The sequence below is a fragment of the Cavia porcellus genome, unplaced genomic scaffold (genome assembly GCF_034190915.1).
Source record: "Cavia porcellus strain 051 isolate PalLab524CR breed Dunkin Hartley unplaced genomic scaffold, mCavPor4.1 scaffold_8, whole genome shotgun sequence".
Taxonomy (NCBI): Eukaryota; Metazoa; Chordata; class Mammalia; order Rodentia; family Caviidae; genus Cavia; species Cavia porcellus.
The window spans coordinates 80,991,577-81,017,119 of record NW_026947491.1 but is presented as its reverse complement, the minus strand read 5'-3'; the positions used below and the strand labels follow the sequence as shown (position 1 = coordinate 81,017,119).

General features: G+C 35.2%; 1 long non-coding RNA gene across 2 annotated transcripts in view; it reads right to left on the bottom strand.

The window, feature by feature from the left end:
- The window catches only part of LOC134477375 (uncharacterized), a 94,736-nt gene extending 69,484 nt beyond the window's left edge, over positions 1-25,252 (bottom strand). For both annotated transcript variants that reach the window (XR_010049407.1, XR_010049406.1), the window contains exon 1: positions 25,136-25,252. This is a non-coding gene — a long non-coding RNA (uncharacterized LOC134477375). The remainder of the gene's footprint in view (positions 1-25,135) is intronic.
- Between the last annotated feature and the right edge of the window lie 291 nt (positions 25,253-25,543).

Below are 25,543 nucleotides of genomic sequence, written 5' to 3'. Positions count from 1 at the left end.
TAGCTTGCCCCACTCAAATGAGATACCACAAGTGTTTAAGCTTGTGTGCGTGGTTTATTTCACTCAACATTATATTTTCCATTTTATATTTATATATTTATATATATTATATACTTTTGATATTATATTTTCTGACAGCTGTCTCAAATTTGTCCTCAGTTATAGCTGAGTGGAATTCCATTGCACGTAGGTACCACATTTTCTTTATCTAATTATCTATGAGGTATATAGGCTGCTTCCAGGAAGCAGCTCTTATGAATTTCGCTGCTGTTGACATTGATAGGTACGTATTTTTGTGGTGTGAAGTTTTCAGCTCATGGTGGAAGATACTTAGAATAAAGATAGCAGAGTCACATGGAATTTCTAATGTTAGTTCTGTAGAGTTCTCCATACTAATTTCTGTAATTGTTCCACAGGTTTTCATTCCAATCAACAATGCAGAAGTTTCCCTTTTTACCATAGTCATACCAACACTGGCTATTATTTGATTTCTTGATGATTCTCATTCTTTCTGGAGTAAGATGAAATCTTAACATTAATTCAATTTGTATTTCTCTGATGTCCAGAAATGCTGAGCATTTTATTCATATATTTGCTGACCATTGATACTTCATCCTCTGTGAAGTATCTACTCATTTCTGTTGTCCATTTCTTGACTAGGTCTTTAATTTTATGTGATAGTTTTCTCCATTTACATAAAGATAGATACTTTTCCTCTGTCTGGAGAGTAACTGGAAAAAAAATTCCCCATCATTTAGATTGTATCTTCACCCTACTTATTAATTCTTTTCCTGTGCACAGATTTTAGTCTTATATAATTCACTTTTTTGCTTTTTTATTCCTTTGATAATTGAGGTTATGTTTAGAAAATCCTTTCCTGCACATATTTCTTCAAATGCTTTCCCTGTTTTATCTCCTAGTAGGTTTAATGTTTCTGTTGTGATGTTCACATCTCTGATGCATTTTGATTTTAATTTAGTACATATTGAGGCATGTGTATCCAGTTTCTTAAACAGGTATACAGTTTTCCCACCACCACTTATTGACAGTTATCTTTTCTCCAATATATGCTTTTGGCCACTTCATCAAAGTTCAAATACGAAAAGGAAGACCTTAGATTACTATTTTCAGATGGCATACTCTTCAAAGAAGACTGAAATAATTCCATAAAAACTCTTAGAATTAATAACCAACCTCAGCAACATAGCAACTCACAAGATCAACACACAAAAATTATTAGATTTTGTGTACACAAATGATGATCTCAGTGAGAGGGAAATTATGAAAGCAATACCATTCACAGTAGTTTCAAGAAAAGAAAAGTACTTTTCAGCCTTATAATACCTGACTTCAAGCTATACAACAAAGTGACAGTAATACAAATGACATGGCATTGAAACAAAAAGTACAAGTGGATCAATAGAACAGAGTAAAAGATTCTGTAAAAGATTCTGAAATATCATCAGACACATTCAGCAATGCAACTTGAAATCACACTCATAAATGAAATAAATCAGACTCACATGAGTAAGCATCATATTATCTTCTTAGTCTAAAAAATAGAAAATGTTAATAAGATCCAAATATACAATAGACACTGTGAATGTGCAAGGGGAAGATATATATATATATATATATATATATATATATATATGTATATATGTACATGTATATATGTAAATATATTAGAAACATTACTAATCTCTATTAGTTCATCAAAATGGTTTATTTTTTCATTGTTTGATCACTTTTTCATATCCATATCTTGTAATCTGAGCAACTACTTTGAAGATAACAATACACAATATATTAACCATTGTTAATCCTCTATAAATTTTTTTTGAATCCTGTATCATAAATTTTATACTTTATAATTTTAAAATTAATAGAACTTTAGAAAAATATTTTTCTTCAGTAATAATTTCATTTGATTTCTTCAGCTATTCAGCCATAAGCTTTCAGTGGATATTTAAAATCTCACATCAAATCTGGCTCTTTTTGAAGTGTACATATGAACTATTTGGAAACACAGAATTGTTAGAGTCCATGTATTTTCCAGGAAATATATCCTTTCCTAATTTTTAACATGTATTCATCATTTGAGAATAATAGACTAAAAATGCTTTTTTTCAAAAAATTGTTTCTTGATACCTACATAAAATTCTGATTGGAAATATTTTTTTTGAAAGCATACACATATCTAGGTTGAAAAGTAGTCAGAGTTCATTCTGATATGCAGTAATACATATAATTGACCTTGATGCACAGCAAGCAACATGATTAGGTTGATTGAATTGCTCCATTCATTTGTCCTAGAAGAGTATGTCTAAGTTGTAAGAGAGAAACACTTCTATCAGTATAAAAATATCATTTATCAACTACTAATATTTGGAAATAGATAAAAATTGATAAAATGATTATCAATACAACTGAAATTTAAAAGGAAGTGATAATATATTCCAGAAGAACTACAAATTAAGTGCTATGTTTGAAACTGAGTTGCCATGCTGGTGATGGTGGGAGGTAGGAATCTTGGAAGGTGTTTGGATCGAGACATTGACACCTTCCTGAGTGAGTTTAACCTCATTACCACAGCGTGAGAGTCATCTCCTTTTGTATTTTTGTCTTTCCATCTTCCATCACTAGATAACACTGCAGGAAGATGCTATCAGATAAGGTACCTACTCCTGGGATTCCCAGACTGCAGAAACACTACGAACTAATTTGTGGTCAATGTAAATTACTGATTCTATGGCATTATGTTATAGCAGCAGAAAGTAGATTATGAAAATGAGTAGGTGAAAATCTAAGAAAAACATTTCATCACTGGAAGGTGACAGAATACATCTTGTTAATTCATTCTCCCTTGATGATTGGTACAACTCTTGGTTAATACAATAATGATTGCATATATGGGGAGACACTTTAAGTTGCTCCATGTCCATTGAAATGATAGACATTCGACAATGGATCAGACTTCCATTTACATGAAATGTTTCTTCCTAAATAAATGTGATCCTTGACTGTATTTCATTTAGAGGAAGTGATGACGTATATTCTTGATTAAGCATCATCGCTTCACATTTACATCCCTTCCTGTTGCATGACTGTCATAGTCAATCTTGTTTGTCACCTTTCTAGGATTAGAAGACTCCAAGAGAGGGGGTTCAGTTGTGAGGGTGCTACTCTCTCAGTGGGTTAGTCCATGGGTGAGTCCACATCTATATGGGCTCTTAGGAGATGGGGACTATTTGGAGTATGTAGATCACGGGGAATGAATTTTGGGAATTTATCTGATCCCTGGGCTCATCGTCCCAAGCTCTTCAGCTTCTCTCTGCTTCCTGGATGCCATGATTTGAGCAGCCTTCCATCACTTTGCTTTTTTTGTAATAGTATTTCTATCTTGGAGCAAATCAACCATTGATTAATATCTCTGAAGCCATGAACCAAAATAAAACATTCTTCTTTGAACTTGTGTCTGTCAGGGATTTTTGTTCCCTAGCAACAGGACAATTAGCAAATAAAATGACCAGGGTTAAGTGCTGTGCTTAGAGTTACAACAACCACGTGTGGTCTTAAGTAAAAAAGAAAACAAAGATAATAGAACAGCTCAGAGAAATTTCAAGTGATACATAAAGAAAACCAAAAAGTGCTAATCAGTCCTAATCAGCTATCAATCTCAGAAACACTGCCTTCAAATCTTATTAGATTGCATAATGAGTCAGGATTCTGTGGTGTTTATTTATAAAGTGTGAGGTTTGACAAAACCTTGTATTTTTTATGACTTTGATCACATCAAAAATCAACAAGTTAATCAAAATAACAGACTTTTGACTGGAAACAAAGGGAGTCAAAATGCTTAGACTGTAGTTTGATATTGCATATTTAATATTAAGGAGTTATAAATAGAAATTATTTATTTATGTCAAATATTGATTACCTCTTTACCTGTTTCAAAAGGAAACTATTCATAGTGATTACCAAAATTCATCAAATATCCCACGGAACACTTATTAGATTTATTTATGTATGGAAGGAATGTATCACACTTTTAGTCACGAAGAAAATACATAATTTAAATAATTGTTATAGCTGATTTTGAGACTTTAAAAATCTATCATTTTGTTTTTCTTTTGCTTTCACTTGTATTAGTGCATATTTTCAGTATATAATGTTTACATTCACTGTTGAGGGTTGGTACAAGTGTGTAACATATTTCAGTTACGTTTTTTCCCTTTGCCCTCCACCCCCTTTATTTTTCTAGTTGCAGATTCATTTATTTATCTTATAAAGCCTTATAAGGTTAATTATCATACACACAGATTGAAAACCAGACTAGTAGGCCAATGGACTTATAAAACATGTAATACAATTACACTAAAGGTAAAACTTTATAATATATTGCTAGGTTAAAATAACCTTTTTCTTTTTCTTTTTTATTATCTGTCTTTTATTTCATATATATGAAATACATACATATAAATACTGAGTTTTTCATATAGAGAAACCACGAAATATTCAAGCTTGTACATCTAAGTTACTTCACATAATATTATGGTCTCAAGGCACATGCATCCAATTGCCTACAAATGACTCACAATTTTTCACGACAGAGTTACACTCCATTTTTTAAAAAGTATGATATTTTGTCTGTTCATAATTTGATGGCTGCATAGTCTCTTCAAGATTTAGCTGTTATGAGTTACACTGCTTAAACCTGGTATGCATACATCAATGTGTCATGATTGCTTTAACTCTTTCAGAATATACATAAAAGGGGAATAGCTGTGTCAAATGGAATTCCTATGTTTAGCGTTTTTGAGGACTCTCCATATTGCTTCCCATGGAGGTTATAACAGTTTACAGTCACACCACAAATGTAGAAGGTTTCCTTTCTTCCCACCACAATCTTGCCAGCAATTGAGTTCTATCATACTTGACAAATTATTTTACTTGAAAAATTATTTATAACTGGATTTAGGACAAAATTGTAAATATGTCAAAATTTGGAAGCTTCCCTGTGAAAGTTAAAATACGGATATTCCCTGAGATCCATTTCCTTTAAATTTTAATAATGCAGCAAGTATATTTTTGTTGAAAATATCAGAATTCAACTATTGCAAAAGTTGAAACTGTGAGTTCTTTGTAGCTATGACTTTGAATTTCTCTAAGAAAATGCTTCTTTATGTGCTTTCAATATACTTTCAAAGTTTTATAGCCCAATGTAATCACTGTCTCAGAAGCTTAGAAAAAATATAAATTTATATAAACAGCAATTTCAAACAGGGGTTTTGGTTTCTGATTATTAAGAAAAGCCCTTTGGTATACATTTAAGCATTCTGTAGTATATGGTATATCTTTTCCTAATCTCGTATTAAGTGCTAATAAAAATTTACAAAAAATTAAAATGGCAAAAGCTTGATAAAGTAAAGTAATGAATGATCTGAACTGTACAAATTCTATACTGTACAGTTTGAACTGTACAAAGGCTAAACTGCCCCTTACAGGTTCTGACATGTAGTCAATGTTCAAAAATACATTCTTAAATTTTTACATATGTTTTCATAGATAAAGTCTTTTGACATAGATAATTCACCATTTATTTCTTTTTTATTTTAAAGAGAAAAAATAAAAATAATAAGAGTCTTAACACAGGTTAGTAGGAAAGTTACAATATTTAATACATTGTATATTGCTGTCTTCATAGTAATTATTCAGAGTACACAACATAGGCATGATATCTTGTCAAAACAATATTAGGGCAAAACTTTCTTTTCAATGAACTAAGAGAAACTAGCTGTAAACTTACCTTAACTGTCTTGCCTATAAATACGATGTTTTTCTTTTTCCCTTCTTCCTTTCCCTTTGCCCCCATCACAGCTTATCTTTTCCTTTGAACATTTCCTTCCCATTTCACAATATCTAGTGTACCTTTTGGATCTCGTTTACTCATTTAGTGTCTCACAGTAGAGAGACAAAATGATGTTTATGCACGTGTTTATGACATATTTCACTTATAGTATGGTTGAGTTTCATCCATTTACCTATAGAAGTATCCAGTTTATCCTTCTTTAAGGCTGAAGAGTACTCCATTATATTAAAAAAAATCTTTTTTATCCATTCCTCAGATGATAGATATTTGGGTTGTTTTCAAGTTTTATCTATTACAAATTGTGCTGCTATAAACATGGGTACAAATGTATTGCTGTGGTATGATGTTTTTAATTCTTCTGAGAGATACCAAGAAGGGAACTAGCTAGGTCAAATGGGACCTCCAATCCCAGTTTCTTTTGTTTATTCTTTTCTTTTCTTCTCTGTTTTTAATGAATCTCCACACTGGTTCCCACAGTGGTGGCTCCAGTTTACATTCCTGCCAACAGTGGAGAAGAATTCTTTTTTTTCTACAGCCTCTACAGCATTTGTTATTGCTTGATTTTTTGATGATAGTCATTCTTTGTGGGGTGAGATAGAATCTGTGTTGTTTTAATTTGCCTTTCTTGAATGACCATTGATGTTGAACATTTTCTTATGAATTTATTTGTCACTTGTATTTCTTCATCTGAGAACTGTGTATTCATCTCAGATGTCCAGTTTTGGATTGGGTCTTTGAATTTGGAGGATGTGATATTTCTCAATGTTTATATGATCTAGATGTAAGTCCTTCATCTGAGGGACAACTGGCTGTAACTATTTTACACTCTCTGGGTTGTCTTTTTACTCTGTTGGTGATTTCTTTTGCTGTGAAAAAGTTTTTTTTTTTTTAATAAGATAAGATTCCATTTGTTGATTGTTTTATTTCCTTGCAGTCTGGGTTTTGTTCATGAAGTCTGTCTATACTTATGTCTTTGAAGTTTCTAACTTTTTTCTCTTCCAGGAAATTTGTTTCCATTTTTGCACTGAGGTCTTTGTCCATTTTGACTTTAGTTTAGTGCATGGTGACAGACATTGGTCTAGTTTTAATCTCCAACATGTGGAAAGCCAATTTTTCCATCACAATTTATTAAAGAAACTATCTTTCTTCCAGTGAGCATGTTTGGTTCCTCTGTCAAAGATAAGGTGGTTGAGGGTCTTTGGGGTTGGTCCGCATTTTCTATTCTGTTCTACTGATCCTCAGGCCTGATTTTATTTTTTTTTTTCACAGTATCATGCTGATTTTATCACAGTAGCTTTATAGTGTAATTTCATGTCTGGATTTGTGACGTCCCCTGACTTGCCTTTGTTTCCCAGAATTTCCTTTGCTATTCTAAGTTTCTTCTAGTTCCAAATGAATTTTACAAGTGTTTTCTCTAGATATGCAAGGTGTGATAATGATATTTTGATTGAGATTGCATGAAATCTCTGTGGAAGTTTGGGAAGTACGGACATTTTCAGTATTTTTTTTTTTTTCTATCCAAGAGCAAGGTATATTTTTCCATTTTCTGATTTCCTCTTTGACCTTCTTTTTCAAACTACTGCAGTTTTCACTGTACAGATCTATTACATCCTTCTTTGTATTGATTCTTAAGTAGTTCATTTTTGAAGATGCTACTGTGAAGCGCATGCTTTTCCTCATTTCTCTCTGTGTGAGTTTCGTGCTCACATACATGGATGCTGTTGATTTTTGAGTGCTGACTTTGTATCCTTCTACATTACTGAATTTGGATATTAAATCTGTAAGTTTTTTTGGTGGAGTTCTTGCCATCTTCTAGGTAAACTATTTAATTTAAATTCTTTGTTCCTATTTTCATTCCTTTTTTTCTCTTGTCTGATTGCTTTGGTTAATGTTGCCAGAACTATATTGAATTATGAATATTTTCATCTTATTTCTCATTTTTGAATGAAATCTTTCAGTTTTTGACAATTTATATGACTTTTGATGTTGGTTTTTCAAAGATGGTTTTTGTAAGATTGAGGTAAAGACCATTTATTCCAATTTTCTGTAAGTTTTTTTTTTTTTTTTATCATGAATGGCTGTTGGACTTTGTCAAATGATTTTTCTGCATCTATTGAGATGATCATATGATTTTTTTTCTTTGTTTTTTTTAATATGATGTATTACATTTATGGATTTGCATATGTTGAACCATCCCATTTGCATATGTTGAATTCATCCCTGGGATGAATTCTGCTTGATCATGATGTACAATCTTTTGGATGATTTGGTACATTCTGTTTGCCAGTACCCTATTAAGGATTTTTTTTAATCTATGTTCATTAGGGAGACTTATCTGTAGTTATGTTTTTTGGTTGCATTCTTCTTAGATTTTAGAATCAGGGTAATCCTTCCTTCCAGGAATGGTTTTGGAAGTACTGTTTCCCTTTCAATTTCTTAAAGAGTTTCAGCACTAATGGCATTAATTCTTATCTTAATTTCTTGTAGAATTCAACAATGAATTTGTCAGGCCCTGGGCTTTTCTCTGTTGGAAAATTTTTAATTACATTTTCAATTTCATTTGATTATTTCCAAATTTTATACCTTCTTGATTTACTTTTGGCAATTCGATTGTGTCTAGGAATCTGTCTGTTAGCCAACATCATCAAAAACAGAGAAAAAGCACAAATTCAAGCAATTAGGCATGAAAAGGAGGAAGTCACAATGGATTCCAGAGAAATCCACGAGATCACCAAAACCTACTATGAGAACTCATATTATGATAAGACGGAAAACACGGAGGAAATGGACAGATTCCATCACTGTATAAAATGTGCTTATATGCGAGGAAAATTTGAGAGCTCAGAAATGATTTTTTACAGCATAGTTTATTCCTGGTTTCTAATAAAATGCCATCAACTCATTTATTGTCTGTCCAGATGGGGTGAAATAATATACCATATTGTTGCTGCCTTACATTGCTAATAGTGACACATTTTCAGTTATTTATTTTTTGTCTTTTTCATCTAATGAAAATTACTGAGCTCCTTCCTACATAGGTGGCTTGAAAGGAATACCACAGAATTTGTCTTTGTCAAACTAACAGATGTTTAAATCATAGAAGAAAAACACAAAACTTTTATCTCTTGTAAAAACGAACAGATTTGTCAGCCGCTTTCACAACTTTTTTAAGAAAAAAAACCTTGCTGTGTTCAAAGCGCACTTTCTCATCACTGTAAAACAAAACCAGCATCCACTGATTGCTAATAGCAATAGGAAGAATAAGAACAATTTGATAGTTTTCCTATTTTAGTTCTTGCTAGTTTAAATTTTCTTTAGTTTATTAGTTTTACAAAGAGAACATTTGTTGACTAACTGGAAGTACACATCAAGTATTACTTTAAAAATATACATCTAGGAAGGGAGATGGTGTTCAGTGATAGAATGGTTGTCCACCATGCAAAAGGGACTTAAAAGCAAACAACACACACACACACACACACACACATTTTCATTAAATTGTCCTCCTGTTTAAATTATAACCTCTATATTTTAATAGAGATTCTGGAAAGCTAAAATGTTGAAAATAAAACATCTTTACTCTAAAGATAATAAAGATGATGGTTCCATGATGGTTTTATTTTTGAAAAATAATTCCAGTGAGTTATCATTAGTCTCAGCCTATTTTATATAGCAGAGCTTTACACATACAGACGTCCACACTGTACATAAACATGTAACTACATCCCTGCATATCCCTGTGTAAACATGGGTTAAATTCCTCGTATCACTTTTTACAACATATCCAATTAACTGTCCCCTTCCATTCCTGGCCTCTTCTTTCCTTTCCTTTGCTGGTACCTCTTTGCTTTCCCAGCATTCAAACTCCAATCTTCCCCAGTTTTGTCCTTTCATCTATTCTTATTCTGTGTTCAATCAGTGCTTAGACCAGCTACTCTGCATTTCTAAATAGCAACTATATATCAGTGACTCCCAGATTTATATTTCCATTCTACATCTTTTTTATTTCTCCAAATTTATATCCCATTGCATCTCCACTTGAAGAAATCCAACCTGTAACATCCTGAGACCACCCCAGCACAGCTGTACCCAGTGGCTCTTAGCATCATCAGTCCTATAATTTATAGCAACTGTTACTCCCTACCCTTTCCCAAACTTTCTCTTGGGCTACCATTACTCCTTGTGTTCTCTCAAGCCTTATTCTTGGCAGGTAGCTCAACCTTCTTCCACTGAACTTCCCTCCCATGACATGATAAAAAAAAAAAAAAAAAAAAAAAACCCAGAACCTATAAAAGAGAATGGGCTCTGGCTGCACTACTGGGGTGGTCCTGCTCATATGTGTTCTGAAATAAATCTTGTACCTTTGCTTCATTTCCTAATTTCACTAACATTATGTGGGTCATACAGGAAAGGCGGTCAAGGAGCCTGCACTGGTACCCCCATTCCTTCCTTTTGTCATAACACCCCATTTCCACCCTCCCTCCTTCTCTTCCTCATCATCTCTGGGTCACTTGCTATTTTCTTTCAATCCTTCATTCAACACTGAACACTTTGCTATCCAACCAAGACTGGTAAAATAGGCCACTGCTTTTTCCAAGAAGTGTTCCTGCAGGGTTGGGCTCTGTGGTGGAGCTCTGCAGAAACTGGAGTGGGGACACTAGGCCAGCCTCTCAAGAAAGCCTTCTTTGATGTGACTGGGCCAAGGAGAGAATCTCCAGGTCCCAATCCTGGGACTGAATAGACAATTCAGTCTATTTTGCAAAAAGGAAGGCTAAAAACAGTAAGAATCAAGTCATTAGTTACGCTGTGATAGATTTATCAGGAAGATATCATCAGTATCTTTCCAAGGGCTCAAAGAGACGCATTATTGATTCATGCAAAAGAACTCTTTGATTCAATTGTTTTCTGTATGCTTGTTCATTTCTATTTCAATCTGTGCTCTTAATGAGTTATGTCACCTGCAGCTTCTTAGCCTGAGCTCAATTTTTTTTTCCTTTTTTAAATTTTTTTTCTGTCTTGATATTTGCTTTAGAAGCTGTTTATATGAGTTTTTAGGATAACCAAACTTACTGAAGTCTTGCCTTGAGTGCCTGGACTCCCATTTGAGTCTAAACAAGCAAATCCATTTCCAGCAATTGAAAATTCAGTCACAGAGACCAGCCAGGAAAGGGAAATAAAAATACTAGACCTAAGGAAACAAAGACTGGTAAATTTACTTTTGGCTTCCAATTTGAATGGGTATTTTTGTTTAGCTGATATGTTTGAAACATTTCTTCTCATCTCCTAAATGCTGAGACTACAGTTATAGGGTTATTTTGCTCTGCTGTTTCAACAGAGATAAGATACATTTCCATGTCACTGGGAGAGTTCTTAGCAGCCAGATCAATTTAAAACTTTTGGACAAAAGCTTTCACTCTCACTTGTGAGATTAAGATGAGACCTGAGCTTTTCTGTGTAATTACTAGGGACACCTTCCATAATCAATGACAAAAACAGAGGAGTTGACTCATTGATCTGCTCTGATCTGGTTCATGACACTCATTATTGTAGACTTCATGGTATGCTAAATGTATTTGTTTCCTAAGGGTACAGGTCTTCAAAGATGAAAGCTGAGCAACGTCTCTTCATACCAGTGACCTCCTTCAGTGTACCCAGGCCACCTGTGATAAGACGTGCATGCCAGTCTAACCTGAGACACTCGGCATTGTTATTTGTATGTTACACATGTGTTACACTATTCAGAGGTGTGTGAACACTGCCAGGCTCAGGAAATATATAAATTCTGGTAAATGTTTCTTCATGTCATTTAATAATGGTGTCACTAAAATTATTATGCTAAAATGTTATGTTGCCCTTGATCTCAAGTGTTCTCAATGAAATTGTAATTGGTATCTGTTAACATTCTACAGGTATTCAACTTCTAAGGCAACCATAGTTAGTAATAAAATAGTTACCTGGTCATGTTGTATATTTCAAGGTGCTTGATAATTAGATAAGATAAATGATCACCAGGATGTTAAATAGCCAAGGTTTGGAGACCAGAGGTAAAAGGTAACTGGGCTAAGAGAACAGTCAGTATTTTGAACCCAACAAGGATTCAGCACAGGAAAGAATCTTCTACAGAATCCTACAACTTTGGTGACTTTCAGGATCTTCTGAAGAGGGAGTCTGTTGGACCCCAGCGGGTGGCAGACAACCAGTGTACAGTATGCTAAGTAAGAGGGTCATCAGAACAAAAAATGTCTCCTATGCTTCTCTGGAAGCCACATGATCAAGTGAGACTGTGACTCATCCTGGTGGCTGACACTCACAGAGGAGCTGAGAGTGTCTACACATGGTTCCAGAAGTGAGGCCCAAGGAGTCAGAGCTGACCTAGATAAAAAAAGGTTATATCCTGATTATCATTGGTCTCACTTCAACTTGACCAGAGAAATATAAAAGTAACAATATTAATATAAGAAAGGCAAAAAAGAGGGCTCCAATCATTGACCCCTGGTGACAGTTTACTGTTACATTTGTAGAGAGGTCTAGGAGTCAACTGGTTACAACTGGTAACCCAATCCCTTAAGAACAGTGCCTGCATGCGTCTCCTTCCCCTAAGCAGCATTTCCATTCTCCCATTCATACTTTTGCCATCCATGCTCTAATATCTTGGTGAAGTTTGTTTATTCCCACTTAATTACCCATAATTCAGATAATTATAGTAATATAACTGCAGCTCTCTGGAAGATAAACACAGAGGTTCAAGTTAGTACAATAAATATCTTAGGATTCTCCACACAGAGTTCATGGGATTCATGGAAGTCCTCTATCTTATCTTGAGATGTCCCAGTACAGTGCCTGTTCTCTTTTACTGGCTTGTGTATTATTGCCATGCTTAATGGATCCTTTTGAAGATTTCTCACCAACAGGATTGCAGCCATTTCACAGACAGTTGCCAAGAACTATGTCAACATGAGCCTCCTTTTTCAATTAAGACCATAGCCTGGCCACCACCATCCCTAATCAGCAGGGAGTAGGTAAGGAAAAGATGTGCTGCCCATTTTTCTATCTAACCATAGTGAAGGAATCTGACCACCACCATCCCGATAGCCCCACATCCCAGCATAGCTGCATGCAATGACTCCTATCATTACCAGCCTTGTTACTGACAGCAGCCACTTCTCTCAGCACTCTGCCAAGCCTTGTCCTTGGGCCATCATCACCCCTTGCACTCTCTCCAGCTTGCTCTTGGCAGGTAATGAAACCCCTTTCACTCACCTTGTCCCCTTCCTGAGCCTACAAAGATGCTCTAGCCTATATGAGAGGATCTCCTGTGGTTGCAGTACTAGGGTGGTTCCCTCTTAGGTTTGTTCTGGAATAAACCTGTCCTGTTGAGCTTGTACCTTTGTTTCCTTTTGTTCTTTTTCCTCAAACCACTTGGAAAAAATACAAGCATTGCTTGAGGTTAACATATCTATAGTTGAAACTTCTGGCTCTTAAGCTCCTTCAGACTTCTCAGCAGTTGTCTTATCCCGCTTTATGACAACTCTGTCTTTCCAATTTCTTATGCTTAAAACTTTGGAGATATCTTTGAATCTCTTCTTTGTTTCAGTGCACATCTCTAAATTATTAGCAAATCCCTCTGGATTTATCTTCAAACTCTACCCAAAATCGAATCCTTCTGCCAGCCCTGCACTCTATCAAACATATAGCTGGCTGGATCACTGATCATTGCTTTTCCTTCTGCCTTTTTTCATATTTTAACACATCCAATGTGGTCTTTTAAAATTAGAGGGAAATATTTTTGCTTTTCTCTCACATTCCTCTATTTCTTTTCTTTTCTTCTTCGCAAATCCAAAATGCTATCATAAATACTCTTTGCCCTCCCCCACCCACTAGGTATTTAATTAGTTTTTTCCTATCTTCTTCATCTGCTTCATCCACACAAGTCCCCTTGCTGTTCTCAAACATGTGAATCATATTTCCAACTCACATCTTTTGATCTTGCTTTTCCATCTCCTTAGAATATTTTTATTCAGAGATCTGTATACAATGATTTATCATTTTTATGTAGTTTGTCCTAGCCACTCAATATAGTATTTCAGTATATGGGTCTTCAAAGCTTTTTATCACTTCTCAGATTGTTTTCCTCTTTACTCCTAATCATTTTTTGCTAATATGTTGTTTTGCTTATATGTGTTTCCCATCTCACTATAAACTTCATGAAAGCAGGCAATTTTATCTGTTCTCTTTCGTATCCTCGGGGCTTAAAATAGGCCTTGGAACATGGTAACTGTTCAATAAATACTAACAATCATTTCGTCTAGGCAATGGGATTGAAAACTTGAAGACAAATATTTTATTTTTTGTAGATTTTATATGGATTATGACCATGGATGAATTTTTCTTTCCTCTTTATAGTTCAAAACTATGTGGTAGAGTTTCTTCATGACAAAATTGGAAATTCCAATTACCTTTTTCTAACTCTTAGATAATCTGAAACTTTAGGATCTTAATATTTAGTGTTCTTGTCAGACCACATTCTCACTGATCCAAAAAGTAGAAACCATTGCTAATTGCTTCCACAGGTGAAACCAGTGGTTTATTATTGTAAACTGGGACTGTTGGGAGCCTGCCGTATTACCCATGAGAATATAGCCACAAGATGGCGTCTGCCTACCGCCTCGCTGCTCCCCCGCCCATCGTGTGCCCAAGATGGCGCACACATCCTGCTTCCTGGTTCTTGCTCGGCTTACTGTCCCCGCCATATATGGTAATGATTGATTGCTTCCTTGTTGCCGCCCAATCGCCTGTCCCCACGTGTAATCCCATGATTGGATAACATTAGCTATATAAGCCCAAGTGTAGGAAGTGCCCGACGCACAACACGTAGGAAGCCGTCAAGGACGGACGTGTATTGAGGTTGTAGCCCAGTCAATAAAGGAGCCTGCAGAGACAAAGTGTTCGTGTGCCTCATTCTGCGGGACAGACGCGGCGCCGGACATGGGACAAGTTGGCAGCTTTGATGGTTTATTTATACAAAGTGAAAGAAGTTTCTGATCAGTGTGCAGGACAGGTATATCTGCAAGTGGCATTTGTAGGAGAAGGTCGTGGCAGAAAAGATATCTACATAAGGAGGAATAGAACAAAAGAGGAAGGGGATTGGGAACTGGTGCTCAGTACTCAGATTCTAAGTAGATAACGTAAATATTGAGAAGGAAACTGCTGACTATGGGTAATGGAGAGAGTCTTTGAGTTGAGGTAAAGGATTTCGGTACACAATTATGGGAATTTAGGTGAGCTATATGGGCTTCCAGTCACTCCTGGAACATAGTGGAAGTTGACAACTGAATTCATTCAGAACAGAAAGCAATGATTCAGGAGGCAGTTACCTGATCTCAGAGCCATGCCTACCACAGGAGTGGAAAAAGAGTCTGAAATCAAGTTTTAGAAGCAAAAAAGTATCTACTTTAATAAATACTTGGTGATTAACATTGGGATTAAAAGCTCTGATTCAATCAGGTGTCTAGGATGACCAAAAGGTATGATGTACAAAAGAACCCATCACTCCTAGGACAAGATATAGTGCTGTATAAACCTGGTCAGAGGTTGCAGTGATGTGCTGTGCCTCATTTTTATATTGGCATGGGCCCTTTTAGGGAGGGATTGACCCTACAAACATCATTTTTCCCTGAAAATGTCATTTTTACTATAAAAAATCATCTGTGTTCACTCATTAATTCCACTAATAGTTATTTTATTATTTCTTAAATGTCACTTTGAAATAGGCACTGTCAATGGAATAATCCAGACAGACAAAGACGTTATCTTCATGAAGTTTTCCTCTAATCATAACTTCTTAATGTACTATACTACATAGAATGGAAGTTTGAAATACTCCCTTTTAGTCTGAAGTCAATCTAGTTTTATACATTTTTGTTCCTCAGTCTGAAATGAAGTACACCTTAAAGGGATTTCACAATGGGATGAGGAATTGTCCAATAATCAACAGGATCTTTCCTTCAAATAATAATAATATTAATGGTAGAGTGTAGTTCTTCTCACTAGATCTCTTAGTGATCAAGGATGTTCACATTTGGAAAGGGATGCTAGAAATTTCCAAAACAAGTCTCTGAATTTAATATATGTGAACAATGTATGCCAAAACTTATGAACAAGAGATCTCTTGATACCTTACACAAGTATGTTTTCTTCCATAGTATACTGTCTTCAAGCTTAATATGTAGCATTAGGATTGAGTTGATTCTGTGTGTGACAATGACATCAGAGTATAACTTTGCATTTTCCTCAAATTAGAACATTCATGGTACTCCTCAAAAGAAAAAAAATCTGTCTGAAACTTATTTGTCTGCGTTTTTATGTAATACATACAATGAATGTCTTACACAAAAGATCACTAAAAACAATTAAAGAAAGCATTTACACTATCAATGTAAGAGAAATCAAAATTTGCAGTGTTTGTTTAAAAAGAAGGCTGGAGTTGACACTGTAAAATAATTTATTTTATCCAGAGACTCCAGATAGGAGAACGGTTTAAGTAAAATGTCGGTTGCACTGTCAATGTTTCATCTTTTTCTCTTTGTTTTTTACTAGACAGAACCATTTCTATGCAAGAATCAGTCATGAGGAAAACCAAACTGTTGGGAGGAGAGAGAGAAAGGTAAACATCTCTTTGCTTAATGGGTCAAATATATGACTCTCTGTCTGATTCTGTGTGTTGCTGTTGGTTCCCAGTAACTGGTCATTGAAAATGCTGCACAGTGAATGAGAATCCCCTGGCTCCTGTGAGAACAGGTGAGTGTCTAATGTCACAGTCTATTACAATGCCCACTGGTGTCTATCACTCGCCTGTCCACTTTCTTTCACACACTCACTCCTGTGAAACCAGTACAAAATGAAGCTCAAGGTACATCTGAAAGGTAAAGGATGCAGTGAAACTATTCTTTGCTTACATGATTATTTAACTTCTCTGCTGAGATTTATGTTTGAAAAAGTAGCCTGCTTTAGTCTTTTCATGAAATCCTCTATGGATAACCACTCTGAGGAAGGAGCTTATTGATACCACAGAACTTCCCCTTTAACCCTTTAGTAATGATGCCCTCAAGGCTTATTTGTTCTTCATCAGAATCCAGCTTCACCACAGAAGATAAACTTGTTCAGCACAGATTATTTTGCTTCTAATGCTACTCAATTTTTCAAGGATTAACAGTGAAGATTCTTAAAGCTACCAGGAGAACTTTTCTGCAAACTTCTTTGAGCGCTTAGATAGGATAGTTGTGAAATCTAAGGTGATTTGCCAACCTCATTGGCTTGGAAGACATTCAGGAAATTACTAAAGCACACTTCTGGGTTTGTGCACATTGATTACAGAATCATGACCTCGAGTCCTACTATACTGAGTGTTTGCCCCTTCTTCCTGGCACTGTTGCCCTGCTGTGCCTCTCAGCTGCCATGAACAGAGCAGCTTTGCTGAAACGTATCCAGCCATCACGGTGTTTTAGCCTTGGAACCAGCTGTCCATGCACTGGATCTCATGATAACGTGAACCATTTTATTCTTGTTTTATTGCTTATGCACACATTCAGTCCTTCAGCAAATATTTACAATGCCACCTTGGAATACATCCCAATTCAACTGAGTCAAATCTACTCCCTATTTTTATTTTTATTTACTTCCATCTCTCTCTGCTTTCAGCCAGTCTCATACCATGCTACTCCACAAAGCTTTTCTACCGTCACATTAATCTTTCATTTCTGCGTAACATTCTGTTACGGAAGAAACACAACCCTCTCCCCTTAAGTGATAGCGTTCCTTCAGCAGGTTAAATGTGTTGGAAGAGTAAGAAATTTTGCTACTTACTCTGTCACTGAAATTTTCTGTTAGTGGTGAGCTTTTCTAAAAGAAGTATTTAGATCAGCTCTCATAGCTCAAAAATTCTGGCCAGTGATCTGTCTTAGGAAAGCCATCTCATTTCTGTAAGAAGTTGGCAAACAGACTTGAGTAAATGGCTTGGACTGCAACATGTTTAATAACTTTAATCTGATCTTGAAAAATGTTCAGTTGGATAACGTTTTTGGATACACAGCATTTGCCTACAGATAATTTCAGTGGTAACCTCTTTGACCCAAAGCAGGAAAACAGAAAGCTGTCCAGACCTTGCAGCTACTCCATTTGTCTGTGCATATAACACGGCAAAATGACCAAGTCACTTTTCCTTTTAAGTAGTCGTTCAAGGATTGAATGCTTCTTTAGCTACAGTGTTTGTGGACAACAAAAGTCCAAGCTATATATCATTACATACAGTTTCTTGAAAAGTATATTGTGTAAACACAATAATTGTCTTTTGTCAACGTTTATAGAGTTTTGGATCTAGATTACTTATCATGGTGAAACATGAATCCTCTCTAATAATTGTGCAAAATACTCTCTGATAATTCATGTATTTATCTAGTATGATGGTAATTGCAAAAGCAACATGCATCACATCTTAAACTGCACCCTTTCCTCACATTTCACAACACATGTTCCTACCAGCAGGAAGGATCAACCAGAAGTACTTCTTAACTTTAGCAGTGAGATTAGCCACTAAGAATGATGATTCAGGGCATACATATTTAAAGTGATGACTTTCAGTAAGTGTTTCTGTTTCGCATGCTGACATTTTTTTCTTTGAAAAACTTCAAAGGCTTGTCTTTTAATGCATGATTTCTATGTGATGAGGCAGTTTTTATTTCATGGCTTGTTGAAGAGTGTGCTATCATATATTAAGTGAAGCAGGCTTGAAGAATGTGAATCACAGGTTGTCATAATTTCATAATTTAATTAATACCTAGGATTTTCTTTTAAATAAAAGTTTCCCAGAAGATAAAAAAAAATCAGAAAATGAAAAGATGGTCCTTGTTCATGGTTATGTAGAACCAATAATGCAATAATGGCTATAAAACACAACAATTATAAATCTAATGCAATTCTCATTGAAACACTAACAGCAATCTTTATGGAGTTAGAAAAACAATATTACTGAATTTCATATGGAAACCAAAGAGACCTAAAACCGCAAAAGCAATACTAGCCAATCAGAGCAAAGCAAGAGTTACCATATCCCTGTATTTCCAATTATACTATAAAGCTACAGTGATAAAAACAGCATGGCGCTATCACAAAACAAACATGTGGATCTATGAAAGAGTATACAGGGTACATAAATAACCCTTAGCACCTAAATCATCTGATCTTTGACCAAGGAACCAAATGCATATGTTGAGGAAAGGTGGTTTCTTTAACAAAAGATGCTGGAAAGACTGGTTATACAGGTGCAGAAGAGATTGTATCTACAGTCATATTTATCACTATGTATTAGAATCAAACCAAAATAGACCAAAATACAAAAATATAAAGCAAAAAAAATTACTGGAGGATATAAAAAATTAAATTCTTGAAGACATACACACAGGTAAGGACTCTAAATAGAATCCAAATTCCACAAGAAACAATTGAAAGAAATAAAAATGAGTTTATACCAGTAAAAGGACTTCTTCCCAGCAAATCACCAACAAATAAAATGAGAAGACAGCATGCAAAATAGGAAAAATTTTATCAACTACTGCTCCTACAAAGGATGAATACCTAGAATACATAAGTAACTAAAAAAAATCATACTTTCAAAATAAAACAAATAAGTTAAAAACTGAAAAGGCTTGACTCTTCTCATAAAAATAAATACAGTAGTCAATAAAGATATGAAAAAATGTTCAACATCTCTACCATCAGAAAAGATGTAAATTAAAACAATACTGAGATTCCATCTTACTCCAGAATGAATTACTATCATCAAGAAATCAAATAGTGGCTGGGGATTTAGCTCAGCAGCATAAGTGCCTGCCTTGCAAGCAGGCAGTCGTGAGTTCGATCCCTGGTACCGATAAAAAGGAAAAAGACAAAAAAAAAAAAAAAAAAGAAAAGAAAAGAAAAGAAAGAAATCAAATAGTAACAAATGCTGGGAGGCTGGGAGGAAAAAAGCACCTTTCTATGTCGTGTGTGGGAATATAAACCTAATATATTCACTATATAAACCACTATAGTGCAGAGGGTTTAGTTCAGTGGCAGAAGTACCTGCTTGTCAAGCCTGAGGTCCTGAGTTTGATCTCTGGTACCAATAAATAAATAAATGAACAAATAATTAGCTATAAAAATTCCTTTAAAAATTAGTAAGTTTTAATTTTAAGAAAGCTAAAGTTATAAATTTCATTTCACCCAGACATTCCTTGTGTAGGTGTCTTCCTGAAAGAGTTAGAGACATCTTATTACAGTGATATATGCATGTACATACGTCTAGCAGCACAATTTATAATAGTTAAATTTTGGAAATGGCCTATATATTCATCAGTGAGTGGATTTGATTTTTTTGTGTTGTTTTTAAACAGGGTTTCTCTATGTAGTTCAGTCTGTACTTAAACTCATTCTGTAGCCCAGGTTGGCCGCAAACTTGTGTAACTTCTGCATCAGCCTCTAGACTGCTGGGATTATAGAGATGCACAGCCACATCAGTAAGATGAATGGAGTACTGAATCAAAACTGAGTACTTCTCTGCCATCATCTGTGGCAAAACGGATGCATTTTGAGACCATAATGTTAAGGTGAGTATATCAAACACACATACTTAAATGTCCTATGGTTTTTCTCCTATGAGAAAACTAACATATACATATAATTCGAAGGAATAAAGAATGGATTCTAGCAAACCGGTAGATCTTTTGAAAATGGGCCAGGATTTAGAGATGAGGGAGGAGAGTGAAGACAGGGAAAAGTAAAACACAAAGTATTAATCAAGGACGTTGGGTACGTGTACCATCTTCCCTTACTGAATGTACCCACTATGTACCACTATGTATGTACTGTAAATGTGTACTAATAAAAAGTACAAATTAAATTCAAAGTATAAATAAATGCTGCTTTCTTTTTATTATTATTCTTAGTGCCTTTAGTTGTTTCAGTATTAGATCTTTCTTCTTTAAAAAAAACTCTGTGGTGACATTTTTATTTATACTGGATAGAGTTAGAATGTATGCTTACCAAAATTGTAACTCATTGTACACTTTGAGAAAGACATAGCGATGCAACCAGTAAATAAAATCATGGGTGGGCCGTGTGGGGACTAAAATATGTGTCAGATTCTGATTTAAAGTCTGCTCCAGATGTAGTCATGCAATTGAAGTACCTCAACTCACTTTGCTCCATAAAGCTGGCTACCAGATATAGCTTATTATTTGCTTCTCAGAGACAGGGTTTAGATATGAATCTAAAATCACTCTGCTATGGCACCTGTGAGGTCAAACCTCTCTTCTTATATTAATCTCCATTTGTAGTTACTGTGCAGTGGTAACCCCACTGCCCCAGCTCCACCTCGGATGACTGAGTTTCACATTCTTCAGTTTGCACACAACCCAGATCCTCCCCATGCATGCATGGATCACATAGTGTTTTAGTTCTGCAGAGTGTGGATGGGTGTTACTGATCTGACAGCAAGCAGAGTTCAGGCAGTAAGGTGACTAGTGGGGAGTGGCTGTGCATACAGATGAAGCTTCAGGGACCAGCCTGCCCCTTATCTCCTGCTGTGTGGCCCTGTTTCCCACGGACACATCTGGGATCCTAGATCTAAGCAATCTCTGTCAGTATCACGCTTTGCTTCATGTTTCTCTTTCCTGAGATCTTTGATACTTGATTCATGGTTATCTTTCCATTATTGACATTGCCGTGGCTATAATTTCAGAACGGGAGCAAATCTATCAGAATATTAGTCACATTACTCTGAGGACTCTTATAGTCTTTACATCTGCGCTACTTAACCTTCCCTGTACTGACCATCACTTTCATTCAGCAGTCACTATACACATATAGTGTTCCACCTCCTACAAAGTGCAGGGAATACACACAAATGATGAACAACATCAACTCTCTGCCTCTGCAGAGTTTGCAATATTATGGAGGAAGGATAGAAGTATTCCTTAAACAGTAACTATTCCTTGACAATTTTTTTTTAAATTTTAAAGGCAAAAAACATTAAAAATTATTAATTGGATGTAACTATATTGTTGAGTATATTTTTCTATATTCTTGATATACATTATCTAAGTAATGTATGTAACTTTAATTCCCACTAACATCCTTTGAAGAAGGAACTATTCTTTTTCTGTTTTTACTCTCACCAAAATGGAGATATTAATAAATTAAGTAAGTGGTCCAAGGTCTCAAAACAAAACTTACATTTATTACACCTGAGACTTGAAACTAAAAGGCCTGGCTTTGTCTTCACTATAATATGCAAACCTTTCTATAAGTACTCAACCAAACAATGTAGACATCTGTAGTGTGCAAACTTGTTTCCTGCTATTGCAATTTAAAAAAATATCAAGTGAGCTGTTCATCAGGCCAGCCTGGGGGCCAGAGCAGAGGCCCACAGCTTCAGCTCAGCATTCCAACAGGCCAGAGCCCCACCCCTACCTGCAATAAATTGAGGAATAAAAGGAGTTTGAGTGTCATGAAGTTAATATTTTGGTAAAAGTGTTAGAATAATACCCGTAAAAAAAGAATGGAACTTTAGTATATCTACAGCTTTCTCTAGAAAAGCTTTCTTTTAGATTTAGTATCATGGCAAAAGCAAGACTTGATCCAAGAGCAGGGGTGGGTTTTAGTCTAAGAATGGGGATGAACACTGAAGAAATGAGAAAAGCACTGCAGGTCACCATTCCCGGTAAAGAAGCAACCTGGACATGACTGCCTTGATTGCATCCAAATCAAGATGGATTCTATTTCCCTGAAAGGTGAATTTCTGCTCTAACGCTATCCTGTTGATACTCAGCAGTAGCACTTGAAGTTAGAATTAAATTTGGAAGCTTAAAAGAAAGAATTTGGATAAAGACCAAGGGCTGTTAAAAAATAAATACTTTTTAAAAAATCTGTTGTTTTTGGAAAATCTGACATAGGAAAAATATTTGGAAGCAAATTCATCCTTCTTAATAAGAAATCAAGCACTTATAACAACATTCTTTATTTTATAATGAATTATTTGTATCTTTACTTTTAATATTCTAGGGAAATGTGTTTATTATGAGACCTTCTATGTGTCACTCCAGTACACCAGGAGAAATAAAAATGACTTAAAGGTAGCGTATGCACTTGGGGTGAACTAGTTTGGGACGGAAGAGATGGGGAGGCAAAGAAGTGCTCTCGAAGAGGACATGTATTTAGCTAAGTGACAGGGGATGTGTCTAAGAGGGGGGAACTGAGGCGCACAGGAGAGTGGTTAAGTCAGTACCAAGGACGTGAACAATAAGTTGGTTCTGATTAGTACAGAGGGAAGGCAGAGGGCTTGAGGACTCCTGGAAGACTGAATTCTGAAGACGGGGAGGGTTTAAGTACTGAGATTGTGAACACTTAACCTTAGATTTGGCTCAACTTTGCTTGCAGTAATTATAACTTCACTTGGATTACCACTGACCACTCCAATTTCCACAATTGTTTTTCAACTCCAGTGATTTGAATGAGATAATTAAGGATAAAATCTAGGAAAAGTGTTACTCATTATTTGTATCATCACCATTATTTGTTACTTTAAAAGAAGAAAGAACTAGTATGTGAATGCTACAAATGCATGAGTTTGCCTATGATGCTACTGGCAGCGCTAAATTCTTGAACATAATAAATTGACAAAATTCCAAATAAACTGACACAAAGTTATCTTCATAGCATATTGATGCTAAATTCAATTTGATTGTTAAGAATAAAGGCTGGACCAGTCACATGATGGATAATGTGTCTGACTATGATTAAGAAATATTAATTTAATTTCATGTAAATGGATCTTTATAAAAACAGATTCCTTTGGGGCTGGGGATTTAACTCAGCGTCATAAGTGCCTGCCTTCTAAGCAGGCAGTCGTGAGTTCAATCCCCGGTACCGATAAAAAGGAAAAAGACAAAAACAAAACAAAACAAAACAAAAACAAAACAAAATAAAACAAAACAAAAAACAGATTCCTTCATTAGCATTTTGAAAAAAATCTTCTGAATTTATAGAATATTATATTTCTAATTTTTAAGTAACTTAAGTAGTTAAGAGTCATCCTTTGTTCTGTTTTGGCAGTTCAAGATCATTTTATCATACATATGGTCAAAGGCATAGAGAAGAAATTTGGAAAGGAGGCAGAACTCAAATTAGATTATTGTATTTGCCCAGAGAAGTACATGGTCAAGCAGCAGAGAGCTTTTTTGTGGGTTTCATTTTTTCTTTATATTCTCTCCTCCTCCTGCAAGTGCTTATGGGATTACACTCCCATACTCTGAGAGATGGAACAGAGTGAATTTACTGCAAAATTGACAGTTGTACAATTCTAGAACACAGTTCTCTGGCATATAATAACTATTTTGCATTTAATTAATAGCCTAATAGATCAAATTACATATTAACCTAATTATGCAGAGCTGTATTGAAAATGTATGATGCATGTGTCTCATCTCTTTTACAAGAACCCTTCTAATTAGTAAATAATGGCATAATGATTTGCAACTGGGTTGAACACATACATACATAGCGTATTACAATACAGTAATGTTACATGAGGCCCAGGTAGTAAATTTTAAAATGTATATATTCAAGATAGAATCAAATTTACACTTGTTGGAGAATAGGATTATCTGATTACAGTTAAAACTAGTTTTTAAAAATCCTACTACGAAACGATTTAATTTTGCTAACTCACGTTTTCTTCAAGTATTTTTTCCTTAAATGTTAATTCTTTGTTTGAAAAATGTGAAAGATAATTCATAAAAGGAAATAACAAGAATAGGAGCTTAATACTTTCTGTTGACAGTTGTGATAAAATTAACCTCTCGCCCAATTTAAAATTAATCTATTTGCCTTTGCATTGCTTCAGTGGCTTATCTGTCAGGTAAGACAGCAGCTTATTTTTTTTTTTAGTAGCTCTTTGGTTTGTGCAAGTTTATATTTAAATCCATTTAGTTTAGTTAAGAGTCTTTGGCACTTTAGAGGAGATTTCATCCAGTATTCATTGTAATCTTACTGGTGTCGCATTTTGAGTACATATTCCACAGCTATTGTTCAAAAATTTTGTTGCATTTTGATTTTCAGACATGAAAGCAAGAAATAAGTGATAAATGCATTGTTTGAAAACAAAACATCTCTGTCTCTTCCCAAAATTTCTAGAGATTAAAGAATATAAAGACCTGTAACAATTTTTCTTACCTTTCTCCACTTAGCAGTGTGACACTGAGCATTTATATCCCTGGATGTCATCAGCAGAGAATGTAAGCATCTCTATGAAATCACATTTTTCCGTTGCCTGTCAGATTTTAAGGAGGGTGAAAAATAGAGTCAGGTGAGAGGAACAAAGGTGAGGATGGATTATGGGAAATGTAGTAGGCTATTGTAAACTCAATAATACTGATACAAGCATAGGAGAAATATCTTTCAAAATGTAGACATCATAACACCTGAACTGACTTAGTCTATGTTACTGTAGTGCTCCTCTGGGAAGAGGAAACACAGAAAACATAGTAAAAAGTCATAAAGTTCACATAGACAGCCTGGCAGGACCGTGATTCTGACCTTGATACTGTAAGAAATGAAGTGAATATCCTTATGCTTCATCTT